The following is a 10,733-nucleotide window of genomic DNA, read 5'->3' on the forward strand; positions in this document are numbered from 1 at the left end:
TGAAAAATAAAAATAAGAGTAAATATCTTACCGCCGAATTCCACAAGTTCAAGGCCTCATCACCACATATAGGGGTAGGCTTCATAACCTTCTTAGCTTCTTTCTCCATTGCCGTCGCTTTTGCTTTATCAGCACGGGCTTGTTGGACACTGTTTATTACACGAGGATGAGAAAAATGTTCATACCATTCCATATATCCATCGTCAGCGGCATTTGGCTCATCAAACGAATCTTCTAACTCTTCGGCTGGAACAAGATAATCCCTAAAGTTCTTCCAGTGGTCCACTTATGGAGCATGATCGTATTTGGGGGAGAAATTTTTCTCGTTGTTCTTAGTTCCGACCTTCTTTACCTTGAAGTTGAAGTTTTCCACTTGTGGGACACTTTGGACACAAGAAAGTTGTCTAAGTACTCTTCGAGGATTATACATTGTACAACCCCCAGGATAAAACAACGGTCCATTATAACCCGCAACAGGTGAGAAATCAATAACATCAACATCCTCCACCTCTTCATCTGATGCAAGGCTGTAAGGATGGAAAACCATATCGTCCACTGTTAACTTATCCAATGTCTCCCTCAACTCCAACACCTTTTTTTCCTTTTTCTTTTCTCGTGAGTTCAAAAATTCATATTTACCAGCTGTGGGCTTCCCATAAGGCCAAGGAGAATGAGCATGAGATAATTACAGTTTTGGGAAGTGGTCATACACCCAAACCTATGAGAATAGGCAACAAATAATATATTTGCAATATGATTAGTAACAATACACATTCATTCACTTATATATTCAAACACACAAACAATAATTTAACGGGGTACCTGAACAAGGGTGTATAAGCCTCCAAAATATAGACTCCTAAGCCTCGAAGCTTTTCTGAGTTCCGCTTGAACGAATGAAAGAACCGAAATGCCCCAAGAGTAGTTGTTCACCTCATCCAAGGGGTCAAATAGCTGGAGGTGATGAACATTTACCACGTGGCCTGAAGTGTCATGGAAGAAGATGGTTCCAAGTTGATATAACAAATAAGCAGTCACATGGTGCTTAATCTTCTCCTCTGTCATCACCAACTTTCCTTTAGCAACCAAATCTTTCGTCCCTGAAAACTCATCAAACAAGGTTTTGAGCTTAATCTTTTTCAACTTCTTCTTGTACATGCGGTCTTCCTCAAACTCATTATACTCATCACATTCCTTAGGATCTTTGTTAGCTCGCCTAAACTCCCATTGTGCCTTTCTATCGCTCCATCCTAGACACCTTTCGACTAGTTTTTCAAGAACTTCATAACTCATTGAGGGATTGTAGCCATCTCGAACACTTGTTCCTGTAATTTGTAGGGCCGTGATTCTAAAACAATCATCGGGAGTTATTGCCATCTCACCAAAACGTAGATGAAAGATATCCGTCTCTGGATAAGCCCTCTCAACAAATGCAGTAATAGTGACAACATCAAATTTTTGGTGCCCATGTTGTATCCCGTTCCATAGTACACAATCAAATACCGCCAAGCGGACCTCATCACACTCATTTTCTATTTTTTTACATACCTTGTTCTTTTGACGTTTCAAAACACGAACATCATTTTTATGATCCTAAAAAAACAACATCATATCTTATATACTAATATACATAGAAAGGAACAATATATGTCAAAATATAATAAAATGACTGAGAAATCTAAATCTTGATGGTTAAGATTGAACCATACCTTTGTTGCAAAGATCTTGGCAGCCCATGAGTTTTGGTAGCCCATCAATACATCCCCGCCATCTCTTGGAGTACCATAGGTTGGATTCTTTGGAGGCAAACACAAATCCTTATGAGGAATGTATGAATATCTAGCACAAGTCTTTTTAGGCGTCTTTTTAGGTCTCTTTACCACTATTTCCGCTTATTCCTCTTCATCCGAGTCCTCCTCTGATTCATCATCATCCTTATCTCCATCCTTGTCTTCATCTTCCTCATCATCTCCACCCTCATTTCCTTTTCCTTGAGCTGGTTCATCTTCTCCACCTTGATTGTGTTCTTGACAACCCATGTCTTCCACAATCTTTTCATTAACTTGTTGGATTACGTTGTCAACATTATCTCTATTGACACCATCCACAATCTCTTCATTAACTTGTTGGATTACGTTGTTAACATTATCTCCATTGACACCATCTTGGATGACAACACCCGGTAATGACCAACCTCCATACTTAGCATTTTTTGTTCCATGCTTATTGACACCAAGGTGTACTTTTCCTCTAGGCGTGGGAGTCTCAGATCTTCCAGTAAAGGTTGCTTTGATTTTTTGCCTCTGCCACCAATCAAGAAAACAATTGATTGAATGAATCAGATGCAAAAAAAATTGTGTACTTGCCTTGAGTTCGGTTAGTCAAGATATTTTGCGAACAAACCGAACTCCACATATATGTAATTAGTAAAGAGTTCGGTTTGTTAAGGTTTTTTGCGAACAAACCGAACATATTGGGCAGACTTCGATTAAAAAAGAACTCAACATAGTGGGAAAAATAGTAAAGTTCGGTTACATAGAAAAAAAAAATCTTTTGTAGTATGGGTAGAGTTCAGTTACACTACAGTTTTTCAAATTTATGCGAAACAACCGAACCTTGTGGGAAGAGTTCGGTTATATTGGTAGTCAACATACTGGGAAAAATAAAACATTTCGGTTACACTGATTTTTTTTTTTGGTAATAAGGGTAGAGTTCGGTTTCATGGCAGTTTCAAATTTTTTTGCGAAACAACCAAACTCACAGTTCGGTAACCTAGTGTTAAATCCTATGGAACCGAATTGTTCTTCGTGTTCTTCATTTCAGGGGGTTCGGTTAAGAAACTAAGGGAAAAAAAATAACGTTCTAACCGAACTCTGCTCTGTAACTTCCATATGTACCCTATTTTGATGATTTCTATTCAAGTGAACCGATTAAAATCAAATTAAAAGTAATGGGTTTGTCGAGAAATACCTGCGAATCGATTCCATGGCAGATTCAGGGTTGTTCTTGAGATTGTTACGCCGATTCAATGGTTCACCTTCCGGTTCAAGTTCTTCCTCAATCTCATTTGCTTGATTAGCTAGATGTCCTAATGATGGACCTGTTCCTGGGAGTCAGTTGGTTTTCTTTCGACGATCCATTCTTATACTCGATTGATTAATCGACGATGAAAATTTTATGAATCGACGATGAATCGATGAAGACGAGTTTGAAATGAAGAAGAAGAGAGGAAGAGGAAGACGAGTTTGAGATGTGTGCGGCAGTTTTTCTTCTTCTTCTTTAGATTAGGTTTGTTTCACGGTTAGGGTTAATGTTAATTAGGTTAAAGGTAAATTAGTAAACTCGCTAAGTAGAATTAGTGTTAGGACATCCCTTATCATTGTAGGATAGATAGTCTTATAAAATCATGGTCCCAAAAAAAGGTCTGTCCCCAAAAAATCCACTGCCTATTCTAGTTGGGCTGCTAAAGTTAAGCCCAAGTAGTAGGCTTAAGCCACCTCTTAAAGCCAATAGCCACCCCAAATTAAATTTCCAGCTCCGCGGCTGCTGCCAAAGCTAGAATATGAAATTTGTTGTAATGTCGTGCATATGCTTGATATTTTATATTTTTTTAAAATTTGATCATGGTTGTTCCCCTGTGATTTCACAGACTCAAGTTTTAGCATCCTTTTGTTAGATTGGCAAACCACAATCTGCTTTTCACAAATAGTGGTGTGTGTTCAACCGCTGGGGGAAAGTCCCTTTGACAAAGGGCTATACTAACCGGTTGCGGAAGCATGAGCAGGTATTACATCCTGTTTACTATCTAAAGACTTAAAGGATTAGAAAAATAAACCTTCTATGTTGAATGTTGAGGAAATCCTCAGTATTTTACCGGCCGAAATAAGTCTTCTGTGGTTTGTGAGACCAGAATTTTGGTTAGGACAGTTGATAACATATGATTAGTCTTAAAATTACAATTTCTAAAGGAAAATTTAACTTACTTTATTCGGAATTTTTTTGAAGTCCAAATTCAATTCAGTAGTCGGGTATCTACCATATTAACACTTTTTTTCTTCTTCAAATTAATACATAAAGGAAAAAATCTACATATTTTACACAAATTTTCCCAAAAATGAAACAAAAAAATAAATAAAATTAGCACATATTTCCTATCTTTTCTTGACTTATTTAATGTATTTCTCCCGCTACAACAAATCAAAAATGCATGGCCACATGACGGGGCGGGGCGGGACCTCGCACATACCAAGTGGAAAGGAAAAAATATGCACACGGGAGCAAATCTAGTATAGCTAATTTTGTGAAAGGGGTTGGCCTCCATAATCAAGCGGTTAGCTAAATAACGAGCCGGAAAAAAAAAAGAAAAAAAACAAAAAGAAGAAAACTTATTAGCTGAACATCACTGGACTATTTAAGCCGCCAATGTTGTTTATTTCGATCATGCTTCAAACCTAGTTTATTTCCTGAGGTTCATAGAATCATAGCCATGTTCAGTTTAATCTGGAGGAAACAAAATAGCCAACCAAAAAATAAAACATATTTACATGTGATCTGTCTGGAATTGGGGCCGTTGTTGGTCACATACATACTCCTCTACTATCCTGCGCCACCCATGGTAGAATCAAAATGAAATTCAATGGGAATGCATAAAGTCTATTTTTTCAGTTTCCTCCCTCATCATAACCGTTTATAATTGGGAAATTTTTTGATGGGATCGTTTTTTAAAAAGGGCATGGGGGACGAATGATATGTTGACACATGTCTTACATATCAATGAATTTTGTTTCCAAAAATACCAACACCAATTAAGAAAATAAAATTTCTCTCCAAAAATATACTTCTTTTATATTTTTGGAAACATAATTCATTAATATGTAAGATATATGTCAACATATCATTTATCCCCCATGTTATATTTGCTAAAGTGGAGCAGTTACGATGTGGTCGGGCCACATCATCGGAGTATGTGGCCCACTCTACTCTTTGGACACGTCATGAAAATTATCAGTTTTCTTCTTTTTGAGGAGATTTAGAGGGGGCAACATTTTAGGTAACTAATTTTTCATTTTGGAAACATAATTCATTAATACGTAAGACATGTGTCAACACATCATTTGTCCCCCATGTCCCCTTCAAAAAACACCCCATCAAAAATTTTCTCTTTAAATTTTAGCATCTAGCAGTTTTTAACTCTATGGGGACCTCGTCTATTATACTAACGACAACTAGTACTCGTCCGTAACTAACTAATCTACGCATTACGTATACTTTCGAAATGCTAAATCCATATGTGAAGGAGCAACATAAATTATTAGTTTTCTCATTTTCATGAATATTCCATTTGCTAACATGCAAAGCAAATACATCTAAGAAACATGACAACATTTGAGTTATGGCTTTAAGCATCAGTCTTTTCTCTACTGAACCTTTGGTCGGTGAAGTAAACGATGTTGTTTATTAACAAACTAGGAAGGAGTTCATTTTCTATCTTAAACTATGGTGCTACGTGCACCTTGACTTTTCACACAAAAATCTCTCGAATCATAATAGGACGGTCCCCATCAGCTTGCGTGCATTGGGATTGTAGTTAGGGAAAGTGGGGTCCATATTTTACTCTCACTCGGTGATTATTTCATCAGGAGAAATCCAAAGTAAATATAGAGTTATTCCTTAAACTATGTACTCCCTTCGTCCCTATTATATAGGCGGAGAAGGTAAAATCCCGTAGAATAAGAAATTGCTTGGTTTTCATAATTTTTCATGTTTTTCCCTGTTTTTATCATTTGTCTTATTCTCAATACAATTTCCAATACAATATAAATAAGGTTATATCCGTCAAAAGATATCTTGAAATTAGAACTCCTCCTATTTAATGGGAGTAGGAAAATCCAATATTCTACCTATATAATAGGGACGAAGGGAGTACAATGGAGCGTGTATCGAATAGTTTATGGAATTGAGTATCAAATTTAGACTAATGGCTTTTCTTCTATGTTCTGCCTTTCATGATTGCCCAATTTTGTGGAATAAAGGGACAAAAGAAAAAGATAAATAAGATATTTTTACACATTTGATATGGCCGGAATTGGGGCCATGGTTGGTCACGTTGTTTGTGTTAATGATTAATTTGGGGCTATAAGGATTAATGGGGGCCTATAAGGATTAATTTTGGGACAAAAAAAAGACATTTTGAAGTAAAATGGAAAACCCCTTAACCAACTATTTTTCTAATGGCTAATTTATTCCTGATTAATTAGTATTAATTCGAGTGATTATTGATAAAATATCGTGTTAGATGTGAAATTAACTTGTGTTAATGAATCATTTGAACATGAAAATTTTTGAAATTTTTTGGAGAACACCAACTCAGAATCGGTATATGTTGTCATTGGTATCAACCGATTATAACCTCAAAAACATACAAAGATTTTTTGAAACTTGCTTCTACCCATAATCAGTTTATATGGACATGAAAAATCAACTGATTATCCAGAATCAGTTTATATGGCCATGAACATAAATCGACTGTGGACAAATTTTTTCTTTTTTATTTGTGAATTATGTGTTGTTAAACATCAAATAAAATTAAAATTCATTCTGTACCCGAGTTAAGAATGAGTATGACTTCATACTCAATCTCAGATCGCTTAAGATGTTATACTCGTTTTCAATTCGAGTATAAAGTTATACTCGTATTCAAATTGGGTAAAATCATTGTAATCGAAACGAAATCGAGTACGATTTCATACTCGAGTATTAACTGGAAAAAAAATGGGTTACCCAGCATCGGTTTACACGATACATATATAAAAATCGATTCCTGACATTGCACAACAAGAATCGGTTTATAAAAATGCTCATGTAATCCGATTCTAACAAAAAAAAAACACAGAAAAATAATTATCTCTTCCATACCAGAATCGGGCTATGTGGGAATTAACGTAAACTGATTCTGGTTAAATTTCCTCCAAACAGAATGCCCATACAGGACAATCGGTGTTTGTGGGCATAAATAACAACCGTTTCTAAATGAAATCGGTTTACAAGTGCTCTGACGTAGACCAATTTTTATAAATCCAAAAAGCTTTGATTTAAAAAAATTCGATCGTTTGAGTGATTACATGCTATTGAAACCTACTCAAGGGGATTGGGTTAATAGAAAAGTACCTGATTCGAGCTAAAACGAAAAATTACCTATTTAGTGAATTTGGTGATTATCGACACTGTTATCGTTTGATTTTTAATTCTTAACTTTAATGGAAATGGAAGTGGAAATGGTTTTGATTTGATTTAATATTTTTCTTTTTCGTTGTTATTAGGATTTAATGAGGATAAATTGGTAGTATTAAAATTTTATAGAGGGTAAAATGGTAGTTCATCAAATTTAGACACCCCTTATCATTCTATATGAGGTGGATGAAGAGATTCATAGAACCCAATTAATCACCATAGGTCCAATTTAGCTAGGTTTTATATCGCAATTGTTATTCAATGTAATTATTATTATATAATAATAATCCGACAACCTTATAGCCATCAGTGACCACACTTCAGAAACGTTTTTATATCGCAAATTGGCAATTTGTTAGTGTCTTTATTTAGTGAGGGTCCGAGTACTTAAAACCAATGGGAAGATTGGTCTATGAAAATCTCATGCTTCATTAGACAAAATCTGTTTCTAAAATATACTTGACCATGTATAAGAAGCTTCATCAGATACACAAGTTTCATACTTCCACTTGTTTTTAGAAATTCGACCGACACATTATTTTTTTGAAATATTTTAATTCTGGGTCATAAAAAAGTGAGCAGAATTACATGTGAGTCGCAAGGAAATTTTAATTAGAATTTGGATTACGAGACCACCGTTTACCGTCTTGACCATTAAGAATTAGTTTATTTTTTAAAGTTGATTTGTATTTACTTAACACCGTCAGCTACTACTAAACACGTGAGTTTCACGTGTTATTAAATATTTATTGGAACACATCAAACGGTCTAATTTAATCTTCCGAAATATCCAACGGATTAGTAATGGAAAAAAAAATCAACTGAACTGGTTGTGGACTTTCAACAAACACTTGATGTACGAGAAACTTGATATGGAAAACTCTCTTTGTTGCTTGTTTTCCTCACTGTCTTCCACCTGCAAATTTGAATTGGATAAGAACCCAAATGTCCAAGTACTGTTGAGATTCTAAAATCTTATAAATCCTTAGGCATTCATCAAGAATAATCGTTAAATTTTCTTACCTTGAAAGAGATTTGTGATTGAGATAAGGACTACTAATACGAGCACTAGCAATTAATATGAAATCTATTATAACCATCTACTGATCGTTTTTGTTCTCTTAGATTGTGAATTAGTTGGTATGGGTAATGTTTATAATCAGATTCTTATTTTAATTACTCATGAGATGGAAATGCTCCAGCAGTAGGTGACGGAAGATGATAATAATTAGGAGAAAGAAGAGCAGGTTACAGGTGAATCCAATAAACCAGAAGGAAAAATGAGAAAATGAGGGAGAAGACAAGAACCAATAGGTAACGAAGGAGAACTGGATTTGAATTTTGATTTCAACCCAAATTCGATATGTTCATCTATAGTTAGTAGACCAGACAATAAGGAATTCATTTATATCCAAATGGATCGACATATCTCTGCTGCACACCCGTTTCTAAAACCATAAGAATGGTATCGTTAGTAAAGAAAACCAAAACATAGTTTTAGTCGGTCATTTCCGTATTTAACTAATTAACAGTCAACACGGTCAAGGGCGGTATCATTACCCAAATTCTAATTAAAATTTGATCGTGACCTAAACGCAATTCTGATCACTTTTCTACGACCAAACTCTAATTAAAATTTCATCGTGACCTAAACTCTAACTATTTTTTCTGTTTTTACATCATGACTAGTGTTTGTGCCCGTGCTACGCACCGGGCTTCTTACACTTCTTCTTCTTAATCCTTATTAACAAAAGGATCCTGTTTTAATTTAGTAACCATCACCTTATTAACAAAAGGATTAAGAAGAAGAAGTGTTTGTGCCCGTGCTACACACCGGGTTTCTTACACTTCTTCTTCTTAATCCTTTTGTTAATAAGGTGATGGTTACTAAACTAAAACAGGATCCCAGTAGAAATTCAATCTTATTCCTCCCATTTAGGTTTCAAATCGAACTCGGAAGTTTTTCAGAAGTATCGACAGTATAGCATAGAAAGGAGACGGTTAATGCACAAAGTAATATTTTACCTCGAGTTATTTCGACTTATTATAGCACCTTTCAGTACGGTAGGCAGTAGCTAAAATAGTTGGTCGGACATTTAAAGTTGCATGCATCCCTGTTTTTGTGACGTTATGCGTGTCGTCTGTTGTTCCATAGCTTCTTGAGTCGCAACCTTGGGGACAATTATAAGATGTTTTAGAGATCCAAATATACAATATAATAAAACGTAAAGGCTACGTGGAGAATGCAGGAAGTTTACCCTATTCCTAACATCCCTGATCCCTGTTATCAGATTTGTGAAGACAACAGATTCCCTTATCAGCAACCATTTGAGCACTATCCTGCAATCAAAGTGATAAACCATTAGCATTAAGTAGAAATAAACCAAAGCATGTAAATTAAAACAAAAAGAATCACAAACAATATAGAACAAACAACCATATAATAACCCGCTAGGTTAGGATTTAGGTGTACACACCGAGGTGTAAACTGGATAAATTTCGCCAGATAATTTTGGGCGGTATTTGAAGTTATCCAAATCTAGCATAACGTCTAGCATCACGTCTAAGTTTATTTTCTGAAGCCATTCATCGATCCATCTAGAGATTTGAGACCGTGTTCTACCAAGTTTATTTTCTGATGCCATTACATTATTATGAAAACTTCAAACTGGCCAAGTTTGTAAAAGAAATTTTTCCAACAGAATAAGCATAATGTCACAAAGATTAGATCCCTTGATCAAGCTTGTTTCTACTCAACATTTTGAATCAATCCAATATTCACCTCTGAGAAATTCATCAGCAGCTGCAACATCCAACCTTTCAAAGCTCTGCGAGTCATCATGACTGAAGGTCTAAATTTGCAATTGGGTAATGTAAGTGAAAATTTGCCATAAGAATATGATGATCATCTTTGGAAGCTCTGCGAATCATCATGACTGAAGGAGAAAATATGCACAGTGAAAATTTTCCGTAAGAATATGATAATGCTTGTACAAAATACAAAAACACAATATTCATTCGAAGTGAAGGATAACACGGGGAGAATACAAAGAAAACTTACTCCTACAGCATGAAAGTCCCTATAGAGACTTACCGTTATGCATGTGTACCTATAGGAAGGATAGACAGATTAACAAACGCCCAATTAAGCATGTGAATGAAACACAAAAAAGAACAACAAAGAGAGGAATTCTTCGTTTTGACTACAAACCTGGCCATGTATACATCTCGATTATATGTTGCATCTCTGAAAAATAAACAAAGAATGGTATCTAATATTTCGATGCTCGAGAATTGTCATCATCATTACGGTAATTGGAAACATAATGCAATGTGCACCCTATAGGATTAAAAGCAAATTATCAAACAACATATTTCACCCATTCAAGTCATAAGAAAGAATAAGACACCATTTTTACTGGAGTCATAAGCTGCAATCTATAACAATAATAAGAGGAAAGATCAACATCCCTGCAAACTCTGAAGTTAGTCACCAATTGAAT

General features: G+C 35.3%; 1 long non-coding RNA gene across 1 annotated transcript; it reads right to left on the bottom strand.

Annotated features, from left to right (window-relative positions):
- Positions 1-7,934: 7,934 nt before the first annotated feature.
- Positions 7,935-10,474, bottom strand: LOC113344962. The gene is made up of 6 exons (XR_003357956.1): positions 10,442-10,474; positions 10,292-10,340; positions 10,013-10,166; positions 9,489-9,570; positions 9,256-9,401; positions 7,935-8,146 (listed from the first exon to the last, which is right to left on the bottom strand). It is a non-coding gene; the product is annotated as an uncharacterized LOC113344962 (long non-coding RNA).
- Between the last annotated feature and the right edge of the window lie 259 nt (positions 10,475-10,733).

This window comes from Papaver somniferum, unplaced genomic scaffold (genome assembly GCF_003573695.1).
Source record: "Papaver somniferum cultivar HN1 unplaced genomic scaffold, ASM357369v1 unplaced-scaffold_80, whole genome shotgun sequence".
Lineage (NCBI taxonomy): Eukaryota > Viridiplantae > Streptophyta > Magnoliopsida > Ranunculales > Papaveraceae > Papaver > Papaver somniferum.